Raw genomic sequence first — 13,032 nt, 5'->3', positions numbered from 1 at the left:
TCATTCCTCTAATGAGCACCCACATCTTTATATTAGTGTCTCCACACAAATGATTGTGAGATCAATCATCCTCTGCATCGAGCATACATAAGACATGCCAGTCTTTCCGGTAATCATTGATCCCCGACTCAATGTACCAATGACTGGAAATATTTAAGATTAGGATTTTAGGATTGTAAGTCTCACTAGTATGATCTCATCATAGTCTTAAAACCATTGCCCTAATCTAAGGAGTTTATCATAAATATAATCAACAGCATATGATAAAACATAACGCCTTTATTCATATTTAAATGTCATGTACATGATTTGGACAAATCAAAAGAAAAAACCTTTCGCAATACATATTGCGATTGGCTTGTAGGGCATCTACTCTTTCACATTCGAGCCTCCCTTCAGTACTACCCTTCGCCGCTCTAGTAGGATAAGATCTACCTTGTCTCATCTTAGTGATTATCACTATTTTTTTGCTCTTGCTACCCTCTATGAGCCTCACAATTATCGTGAGGCCAGTCCTAATCCTCTTTGGCAGAAAGCCATGATTGATGAACTCCAAGCTCTTCAAGATACTCATACATAGGATCTGACTGACTTGCCTTCTGAAAAGACTGCAGTAGGATGCAAGTGGGTGTATAAGGTCAAGTTCAGCTCAATCTTGACTCAGCAGGATTTCACTCCTAGTGCATATGATTATGCACTATTTTTTCGGTAAACTGAGGCTGGTATTGTTCTTCTCTTGCTATATATGGACGATATGGTTATTACTCGAGATGACATCTCAGGAATTTATGCACTACAACAGTTTCTTGGACAATAGTTTGAGATGAAGGATTAGGATCCCTCAGCTACTTTCTTGGTCATGAGGTGACATCTAGCTCAGATGGTTACTACTTTTCCAGGCTAAGTATGCATCTGAGTTACTATCTCGTGCTGGGTTGACAGACAGCAAGACTATAGATAGTCCTCTGGAAGTAATTATTAAGCTTCTTCCCACTAATGGTGAACCATTAACAGATGCAACTCTATATTAGCAGTTGGTTGGTAGTCTCATTTATCTGACCATTACACGTCCTGATATTTCTTATGCAGTTATCCTAGTTAGTTAATTTATGCATGCACCACGCTTTACACACTATACAGCAATTCTACGTACCCTCTGGTACGTTAAGGGTACATTATTCCATGGACTTTATTTTTCAGCCCACTCCACTTTGGATCTTCAGGCATATTCCTGAAGGGTTTTAGCATGTTATAATGAGCAGCGGAAGCTAGGGATTTTAAAAATTTCTTAATAAAGTCCCTATGCATGAAACCCTTTTAAGCCTAGATCACCTTAATGATTACAATCAAATGATATAAAATAAATGCAGAATTAGTAGAATACCTCAAACGCTAATCCAAAGTGTACAATCTCCACGAGGCGTCCAAGTGTCCGCCCTCCAATGGTGATCCACACGAAAACTTGATCAAGACTTTAGCTCCAAAGATTTTTGATCCTTAATGCAGAATTCTTCTAAAGAACTCTAATGGCTTGCTTTCCTTCCTTTCTATTTTCCTTTAGCCTTCTAAAATCACTTTTAATCCTTTTGTCCTAAAGAAGACCACCTTGTCTTGGCTTAGGACACACTAGAAGCAATGCTAGAAAGAAAGAAACTAATGTAAGAAAGAAAGAAGAGAGGAGTGGGGTGGAATTGGAATGATGAAACCCATGGAGTGCTAACCTATTTATAATAGGTGTAGGGATGCATCTCCAAGGGATGCATCCCATCCACACATCCTCTCATGAAAGGGCATCATCTAAAGGGCCATATCAAATAAGAGGAGGTGCAGATCAAGTGAGGAGGTGTATCAAATGATATGTCCTTTCATGTGGTGCCATATTTTGACCAAGTCAACATCACATGCTAATCACATGTCCATCACGCCTCACCTCTTGATCTTTCATGATGATGATCCAAGGGCTCCAATGCAAGGCGCCATTCACTTGACCCATTATGTCTTCATCCAATGGTGGGATTAAGATCCAATGGTCAATTATGGTAGCCATCCTCTAACCCAATCCAATTGGGTTAAACCAACTCTCCATTATGTCTTCATCCAACGGTAGATCAAGATCTAACGGTCTAGATTGAATGATTTATTAAATCTAATCCAATTAGACTCAAACCAAGCCAATTAGGTACCAACTCTTGGCTAATCCATATTAGAATATGATCTAATCAAATTAGATCAATTAAGAATCAGATTCGAATCCAATTCGAATTAGGAGCTAAGGTTTGCAACACCTGCTAGGATGTTTATCTTGCAAACATGATCTAATCCAATTAGACCCTTGATAAGTTTTCTTGTGTGTGACCCATTGGGTTCCATACTTAGCCAGCAATAGGTGTGAGTGCGAGTTGACCCAACTTGATTAGAACTCTTCTAATCGATTTAAGTCCAAACTGCGCGAACCCGAACTTAACAATTAGAATCCTTTCTAATTGGTGATCGAATTAAACTCTTTAATTTGATCAAACCTATAAAACAAGATTGACGTCTAGCAACGTGTCATGTCTACCCGGAAAATATGGAATTTGGTGGAAATACCAAAAATACCCTTCAGTGGCAAGTTACCATGCAATTCAATCCTTTAATCAAACTGCATCCCAAATATGTACATGAGTATGAATATATGTCAAACTCAATTTCATATTCATATTTTTCTCAATCTTTTAGTGATAATTCAAATAATGAAACATTAGAAACTCTTTCTAATTTTCATTCTGCTTTGATCAAAGGCTTCCTGAATTATCATATGATTAGAATAAATAGGATGCTATCTTCTCTTACTAGAAGTGATTAATTCCTTGTTGACCTACTCATAATCTTCGTACACAATTCACCATATCCAGAAGACCTCGTACATAACTTATTGTCATGAATGAGTGTAAACCAAAATATGGGTTCATGTGCACAAGATACCATGGTGATCTCAGGTCATAGGATCAGTTGCACAACTCCCACTAAGAGAATCATCTTTTGACATGTAAGTAAGACTTCATAAGATTTCTCTTTGTAGGTCAATTCAGTGAACTCATTCCTCTAATGAGCACCCACATCTTTGTATTAGTGTCTCCACACAAATGATTGTGAGATCAATCATCCTCTGCATCGAGCATACATAAGACATGCCAGTCTTTCCGGTAATCATTGATCCCCGACTCAATGTACCAATGACTGGAAATATTTAAGATTAGGATTTTAGGATTTTAAGTCTCACTAGTATGATCTCATCATAGTCTTAAAACTATTGCCCTAATCTAAGGAGTTTATCATAAATATAATCAACAGCATATGATAAAACATAACGCCTTTATTCATATTTAAATGTCATGTACATGATTTGGACAAATCAAAAGAAAAAACCTTTCGCAATACATATTGCGATTGGCTTGTAGGGCATCTACTCTTTCAATCTCCCACTTGCACTAAAGCCAATCGCTCTTATATTTTATCCCCATACAATCGAGGTGGCGATCGAACTGCTGTTGTGGTAGAGCTTTAGTGAACGGGTCTGCTAAGTTGTTCTTTGTGTCTACTCGTTCAATGACTATGTCTTGTCTCTCGACGATCTCTCGAACGAGGTGGAAGCGTCTTAGAATGTGCTTGGATTTGTGATGAGATCTTGGTTCCTTTGCTTGAGCAACAGCTCCAGTGTTGTCACAATAAACTGAAACTGGTCCAGCAATCTCAGGAACTACTCCCAACTCAGCGATGAACTTCTTCATCCAGACAGCTTCCTTAGCGGCTTCACTTACAGCGATGTATTCTGCCTCAGTAGTTGAGTCAGCTACAGTTTGCTGCTTGGAACTCTTCCAGCTCACTGCACCACCATTTAGGGTAAAGACATACCCTGAAGTGGACTTGCTATCATGTGGATCTGATTGAAAACTAGAATCAGAAAATCCTTCTAGTTTCAACTCAGATCCTCCATAAACTAGAAAAATATCTTTAGTCCTTCTTAAGTACTTAAGAATATTTTTCACAGCTATCCAATGATTTTCTCATGGATCAGCCTGGAATCTGCTTGTTATGCCTAAGGCATAAGCAACATCAGGCCTAGTACATAGCATAGCATACATAATTGATCCTACTGCCGAAGCATAGGGAATAGAATTCATTCTATTCCTCTCTTCAGATGTCTTAGGAGACATCTTCTTAGAGAGACGTATGCCATGACTCATAGGTAAGTAACCTCTTTTACTTCCTTCCATGCTGAATCTTTTCAGCACACGATCTATGTACTTAGACTGGGACAAGCCTAGCATCCTTTTAGATCTATCCCTATAGATCTTTATACCAAGTATATAGGATGCTTCTCCCAAGTCTTTCATGGAAAAGCTTTTTAATAGCCAAGTCTTGACCGATTGTAACATTGGAATATCATTTCCAATGATTAGTATGTCATCTACATACAATATTAAGAAGACAACGGCACTCCCACTAGTCTTCTTGTACACACATGGTTCATCCACATTTTTGATAAAACCAAACTCTTTGACTGTTGTATCAAAACGGATGTTCCAACTCCTCGATGCTTGCTTTAATCCATAAATGGATCTCTTAAGCTTGCATACTTGATTTGCTCTCCCACTTGAGACAAATCCTTCTGGCTGTGTCATGTAAACCTCTTCCTCAAGATAACCATTAAGGAAGGCGGTTTTGACATCCATCTGCCAAATTTCATAATCATAGTATGCAGCTATTGCAAGCAAAATCCGAATAGATTTAAGCATGGCAACTGGTGAAAAAGTTTCATCATAGTCAATTCCTTGCTTTTGCCTGAAACCTTTTACCACCAATCTAGCCTTGTAGGTTTCTACTTGGCCATTTGCTCCAATCTTCTTCTTATAGACCCATTTGCAACCTATAGGGTTTACACCTTCTGGTGCATCAACCAAAGTCCATACTTGGTTGGTATACATAGAGTCTATTTCGGATTTCATAGCTTCTAACCATTTGTTAGAGTCATTACTCATGATAGCTTCCGAATAGGTCAGAGGATCATCATTTTCGACGATGTGGGCTTCATCAGTCTCAATGATAAACCCATACCTCTTAGGTACATTTCGCACTCTATCTGACCTTTGGAGAGGAGATGTGTGTTGTGGTTGTACTTCATCAATGGGTACATCTGGTTGAAGAATTTCTTGTGTTTCTATTTGTAGGTCTTGAACTTCATTAAGTTCAATTCTTCTTTCACTGCCCTTTTCTAAGATAAATTCTTTTTCTAAGAAAGTGGCATGCCTACTAACAAATACCTTTTGTTCAGTAGGGTGATAGAAGAGATATCCAATACTTTCTTTGGAATAACCTATAAATGTACATTTATCTGATCTAGCACTTAGCTTATGTCCAAAATTTCTTTTGACATATGCTTGGCAGCCCCATATTTGAAAATATTTAAGATTGGGCTTTCTACCTCTCCATATCTCATATGGAGTACTAGATACAGATTTTGAAGGTATCCTGTTTAGCACATATGTAGCAGTTTCTAAGGCATAACTCCAGAAGGAAATAGGAAGATCTGTAAAGCACATCATGGACCTTACCATATCTAATAAAGTACGATTCCTCCGTTCAGCTACACCATTTAGTTGTGGCATATACGGAGGTGTCCATTCAGAGAGAATACCCTTTTCTTTAAGATGATTTAAAAATTCACTAGAAAGGTATTCACCTCCTCGATCAGATCGAAGGATTTTAATACACTTTCCGGTTTGTTTTTCAACCATACTTTGATACTCTTTAAACTTATCAAAGGCTTCGGATTTATGTTTCATAAGATACACAAATCCGAACCTTGATAAATCATCAGTGAATGTGATGAAGTAAGAGTATCCACCTCTAGCTGGAGTTGTCATAGGACCACATACATCTGTATGTATAAGTCCTAATAACTCACTTGCCCTTTCTCCATGTCCAGTGAATGGAGACTTGGTCATTTTTCCCATAAGACAAGATTCACAAGTTCCTAATGATTCATAATCATAAGGATCAAAGAACTCTTCTTTGTATAACTTGTTGATTCTTGATTCACTTATGTGACCAAGTCGGCAATGCCAAAGGAGGGTATTATTCACTTTCTCTCTCTTTCTTTTATTGCTTTTATTAATATGAAAGACATTGTCATTAAGTAATAAAACTAGAAGACCATTTTCCATAATGCCATTGCAAAGATGCTTATTAGAAAAATAAATAGAGCAACCATTGCCCTTTCCATTAATTTCAAAACCTTTCTTTAACAACAAAGGAATTGAAATTACATTTCTAATAATTTTGGGCATATAATAACAATCTTCTAATTGTAGGAGCTTTTCCGAAGGCAATTCCAAGTTGTAGGTTCCAACAGCTTCAGCCTGGATGGACTCTCCTCCAGCGCCATACAGCTCGAAGTCACCTTTCTTCAAAATTTTAATTTTCTGTAGTCCATGCAAAGATTTGCAAATGTGAAAACCACAGCCGGTATCCAATACCCATGAATTTGAATTTGAAGAACTTAATGACAAGTTGGCATGTAACATAAACATACCTTTTGATGCAACTCTTGCATCGGTCTTCATACTTGCAAGAAAACTCTTGCAATTCCTTTTCCAGTGGCCAGCTTTGCCGCAATGAAAACAGGTACTTGATCCGGAGTTTTTCTTTCCTTTTTTCTTTTTGATGCTACTCTTGGGGTTCAATCGTTTCTTAGAACCCTTATTTTCCGATTTCCTCATAGAGGTGCTATTTATAAGAAGGAGTGGACCTTTATCCTTCTTAATATGCCCTTCAGCTGTTTTGAGCATATTTAACAGCTCGGGCAGGGAGGTGTTCAGCTTGTTCATGTGAAAGTTCACAACAAACTGAGAGAATGAATCAGGCAGTGATTGCAGGATCAAATCCTGACTGAGCTCACTATCCATAGCAAAACCTAATTGACTTAATCTGGTGATCAAGTCTATAACCATAAGAACATGGTTTTGCACTGGAGTTCCTTCATTCATTCTAGCACGGAACAATTGCTTAGATATCTCATACCTAGCAGTCCTGCTTTGTTCTCCATACAACTCTTTTAAATTGAGAAGTATGGACTGAGTGTCCATGCCTTCATGTTGCCTCTGTAATTCATTGCTCATAGAGGCAAGTATGATACATTTGACAGTCACACTGTCATTTTTCCACATCTTATGTGTGGCAACCTCCTCTTCTGTAGCATCATCCCCTAGATCTCCAAGATCAGGGGTTTCAAGTATATAGGAAATTTTCTCCTGAGTGAGTACTATCTTTAAATTCCTCAACCAGTCCACATAGTTTGGTCCGGTCAACTTGTTGGCATCTAAGATGCCTCTTAGTGAAAGTGAAGAAGCCATTTAATAATTCTACATATGCAAGAACAAAACTAATATAAGCAGACCAATCATGATGACATGTTTGCAACTAGATAAGGACTTTAATCTAATTTGTCTCCTACTATTTTTATCGAATATCATAGCCCTCTCCTATGATAAACGTGAAAATATAATTTTTCTTAGTAGGGTTGAGATCCTAATTCATCATAAAAAGCCTTGTGTTTACACAACAAACTCTTATGAGTTCAAAGGTAGGAAACTCTTTCCAATTGCATCTCATGCAATTCTCAACTTTATCTTGTCCTCTTAAAATACTTATTGCCTTGTGTTAGCACAACAAACAATAATATTTTAGTTAAGTCAAACCCTTCATTTCCATATAGTCATATTCGAATAATATTGCCCTTGTGGTTGCACAACAAGGCAATATATTAAAATATGCCATAAGCATCTTAATGCACCAAGACAGTATAACATCAGTCCCCATTGCAAGTCTTGTGTTAGCACAACAAACTAGCATGGATCTTGACATAATAATATCGAGGCATGAAGGAAGGCTATCAATAGTGTTATATCAATATTAAGCTTATCCATAATAGGCAATCAAACAATTGGCCAGGTAAGCAGGTGGGAGGCTCCCCTTACTCAGAGAGTAAGGTCCTAATTAAGTAACCACCTTTAGTGCTTTCCTTAGACACCAATTAGATTAATTGTTCTAGAATGGGTTAGCTCAAAGTTTTTCAACACTATGACTTAATATAATTTTTATTGAGGGCTTACTAGTCTCTAGCACATTCTTTAATAGTAACATATATTTAACATGTCTAAAATAAACTATTATGCATCATGGCTATCTCATAGCATGTATAAATCATAAGCAATTTAATTAATATGCTTCAACATATTTTCATATGGAAAATTTCATATCATGATATTTTATTACATAACATATCATATATGAATCATATATTTCAGCATTTCATTAAGCATATGACATTACTATCTCATAGTAAATTAATAATCATACATCATGCATTATTATTTGATTGAACCAATTAAGGATGGCTCTGATACCACTGAAGGGTTTTAGCATGTTATAATGAGCAGCGGAAGCTAGGGATTTTAAAAATTTCTTAATAAAGTCCCTATGCATGAAACCCTTTTAAGCCTAGATCACCTTAATGATTACAATCAAATGATATAAAATAAATGCAGAATTAGTAGAATACCTCAAACGCTAATCCAAAGTGTACAATCTCCACGAGGCGTCCAAGTGTCCGCCCTCCAATGGTGATCCACACGAAAACTTGATCAAGACTTTAGCTCCAAAGATTTTTGATCCTTAATGCAGAATTCTTCTAAAGAACTCTAATGGCTTGCTTTCCTTCCTTTCTATTTTCTTTTAGCCTTCTAAAATCACTTTTAATCCTTTTGTCCTAAAGAAGACCACCTTGTCTTGGCTTAGGACACACTAGAAGCAATGCTAGAAAGAAAGAAACTAATGTAAGAAAGAAAGAAGAGAGGAGTGGGGTGGAATTGGAATGATGAAACCCATGGAGTGCTAACCTATTTATAATAGGTGTAGGGATGCATCTCCAAGGGATGCATCCCATCCACACATCCTCTCATGAAAGGGCATCATCTAAAGGGCCATATCAAATAAGAGGAGGTGCAGATCAAGTGAGGAGGTGTATCAAATGATATGTCCTTTCATGTGGTGCCATATTTTGACCAAGTCAACATCACATGCTAATCACATGTCCATCACGCCTCACCTCTTGATCTTTCATGATGATGATCCAAGGGCTCCAATGCAAGGCGCCATTCACTTGACCCATTATGTCTTCATCCAATGGTGGGATTAAGATCCAATGGTCAATTATGGTAGCCATCCTCTAACCCAATCCAATTGGGTTAAACCAACTCTCCATTATGTCTTCATCCAACGGTAGATCAAGATCTAACGGTCTAGATTGAATGATTTATTAAATCTAATCCAATTAGACTCAAACCAAGCCAATTAGGTGCCAACTCTTGGCTAATCCATATTAGAATATGATCTAATCAAATTAGATCAATTAAGAATCAGATTCGAATCCAATTCGAATTAGGAGCTAAGGTTTGCAACACCTGCTAGGATGTTTATCTTGCAAACATGATCTAATCCAATTAGACCCTTGATAAGTTTTCTTGTGTGTGACCCATTGGGTTCCATACTTAGCCAGCAATAGGTGTGAGTGCGAGTTGACCCAACTTGATTAGAACTCTTCTAATCGATTTAAGTCCAAACTGCGCGAACCCGAACTTAACAATTAGAATCCTTTCTAATTGGTGATCGAATTAAACTCTTTAATTTGATCAAACCTATAAAACAAGATTGACGTCTAGCAACGTGTCATGTCTACCCGGAAAATATGGAATTTGGTGGAAATACCAAAAATACCCTTCAGTGGCAAGTTACCATGCAATTCAATCCTTTAATCAAACTGCATCCTAAATATGTATATGAGTATGAATATATGTCAAACTCAATTTCATATTCATATTTTTCTCAATCTTTTAGTGATAATTCAAATAATGAAACATTAGAAACTCTTTCTAATTTTCATTCTGCTTTGATCAAAGGCTTCCTGAATTATCATATGATTAGAATAAATAGGATGCTATCTTCTCTTACTAGAAGTGATTAATTCCTTGTTGACCTACTCATAATCTTCGTACACAATTCACCATATCCAGAAGACCTCGTACATAACTTATTGTCATGAATGAGTGTAAACCAAAATATGGGTTCATGTGCACAAGATACCATGGTGATCTCAGGTCATAGGATCAGTTGCACAACTCCCACTAAGAGAATCATCTTTTGACATGTAAGTAAGACTTCATAAGATTTCTCTTTGTAGGTCAATTCAGTGAACTCATTCCTCTAATGAGCACCCACATCTTTGTATTAGTGTCTCCACACAAATGATTGTGAGATCAATCATCCTCTGCATCGAGCATACATAAGACATGCCAGTCTTTCCGGTAATCATTGATCCCCGACTCAATGTACCAATGACTGGGAATATTTAAGATTAGGATTTTAGGATTTTAAGTCTCACTAGTATGATCTCATCATAGTCTTAAAACTATTGCCCTAATCTAAGGAGTTTATCATAAATATAATCAACAGCATATGATAAAACATAACGCCTTTATTCATATTTAAATGTCATGTACATGATTTGGACAAATCAAAAGAAAAAACCTTTCGCAATACATATTGCGATTGGCTTGTAGGGCATCTACTCTTTCAATTCCGATGCTGATTGGGCAGGTGACCCCATAGATCATCGTTCTACCACTGGCTATTGTTTCTTGCTTGGTTCCTCTCTTATCTCCTGGAAAAGCAAAAAGCAGACAATTGTCTCTCACTCCTATACAGAGGCTGGTGTTGGAAATTGATGCAAGCTCAAGACCAAGTCTTTAAGCCTTTTCTATTTTAGTTGAAAGAGTTTTTTGTTTGTTTTTTAAGTTGAACGAGTTAGTAGCCTAGCTATATTAATGGATTCTGTTTTAACTGTTTCCTTGTGTAGTGGTCATGCCACTATGCCACGATGGGTCTCATAAGCCTATAAATAGGCCTGCATATAGTGTACTGGTTTGGGGTGAATTGAATACAAGTTCTTTATCTGTGCTATCTCTAATGAGAGCACAAAATGCAATCGTCAAACCATCTTAATTAGTATTTTAGCTAATCTTTAATAATAAAATTAACTAATTAATATTTTATTTGTGCAAGTAGCCCAATCAGCTTGTTCCCCGCACTTCAAACGATCAGCCCCCATCGTATCACCCAATCAGCGCAGCAGCCCGAGCCCAACTATGTTTCGTCCGTTTCAGCCCGTGCCAATGTGCCATGCATGGCACGTTCCCCCCAATCCCCAGCGTGCCAGCCAGCAGCAAATTCCCAGGGATCTTGTGACAACCCAACTGTGAATTTCCAACTCCCAATCGAACGCAGCCCAGCCTTCTGCATATCAAATGTGTCACCAGCCCGCGTCCCCACCTTCCGCATGCATCCCAAATCCAACGCACAATCAGCGCACCTCAACCGCACCACGCCCAGGCTCATCCCGTGCGTAGAACAGGGGAGAAGAAAGGATCTCGTGCCCAAAGAAGAAAGTCCAGTCCGCGTTCTCCTCCTCGTCCCAGCAACCGCGTTCTTCACGCGGTGAAAATGCCCAAATTTCCTTCCATTTCAGCGCGTCCCCACCTTCCGCATCCAATCCCAGCCGCTCTTGATCCACCTCCCGGAATCCCGTGATGCAAGCCGTGATCCCAGCAGCGCCCGAAGAAGGAAGTCCGTGCCTCCCTTCCACGATCCGCCCAGCCGATCCCTGCTTCCGCGATCCGAATCCCAGCCATCCGCGCCTTCCGCATCAGGCGTCCGGCGATCTCGTGTCCGTGGCCAAATAGGAAAGTCAGCCGGAGCAATCCGCCCACCATTTCCTCCTCCTTCCCAGCATCCCAGATGACCCGTGATTCCTCCCCAAATTTCAAGTGACCCTGCGGCTATAAGAGGAGAAGGAGGAAGAGTAGGGGAGGGGGAGCTCGGTGGAGGCCAAAGAACAGAGGAGGGAGGAGGGGGAGCGCTCGGTTGGGGTTGAGGCCAAGAAACAGGGGGTGGTCGGCTGGTTCAACAGGGGAAGGAGTGTTTGGTTTGAAAGAAAAGAAAGTCTTGTTCAAAAGAAAAACAGAGCCTCCTCTGTTTTGGTTTTAATTTATTTTATTTGTTTTGGTTTGAGTTTTATGAGAGCAATGTTTTTTTTAGTTTGATTTTTAATTGAAAATCTTATGTTGAGAGGCTTAGTCTTAAGTTTTAATTTTAGAGAGTTTTATTTTGGTGGAGAGTTTTACTTGTAAGATTTTTTTATTTTATACTGTAATTTTAATTTTTTTATGCAATACATTAAATCGTCTTTTATGCAATTTATGTTCGCTTCAATCTTCTTAATTTCATCCATTTTAATTTATGTCAAAGCTCTTCTTTGATTAATTAAATATATAAATGCTTTTCAAATCTAAGTACCTACCTTTTAGTTAGTTTCAATTGGAAAACATTCTCTGGTAGACCAGAGAATCATTCAACATCTCCAACGTCAGGTTTTTCTTCTATTATTCAAAAATCAATTTTGAATCCGAGTGAACGTTTAATTTTTATGCAACTCCAAACGCCTTCCTGTGGATCGACTTCTTACGACCACTATTCTTCGAGTAGAACAGGTAAGAGTAAAATTAATTTAAACTTTGTTTGTCGGTTCTAACAACGATCTGTTTAGCATATTTTTAGGTAAACAGGAAATCGGACAATAATCTCCTTCACCTATGTTATCTTCTTTGGGTTGCACTGTTCTTCTTTTCCATCGTAGGAAATTAGTAGTTGTAGCTACTCTTGTTCCAAGCTCAATTTCAACATTTGGTATCAGAGCTTTAGGTTCATTCCACCTGGGCAGGAAGGAAGAAGAGTGGGAATTGTCAGCAGTACGAGTTCTCCTCAAGTTTTTTTGCTGAAGTTGAGAGGTAATCTCTACTTGTTACTGATTTATTAAAAGTCTGTGTGAAGTAGTCATGGCAAACAGCAACTCTCTCAATATTTCTCAGACTTTAATAC

This window comes from Phoenix dactylifera, unplaced genomic scaffold (genome assembly GCF_009389715.1).
Source record: "Phoenix dactylifera cultivar Barhee BC4 unplaced genomic scaffold, palm_55x_up_171113_PBpolish2nd_filt_p 001141F, whole genome shotgun sequence".
Classification (NCBI taxonomy): Eukaryota; Viridiplantae; Streptophyta; class Magnoliopsida; order Arecales; family Arecaceae; genus Phoenix; species Phoenix dactylifera.
Note: the sequence above shows the minus strand (reverse complement) of the source record.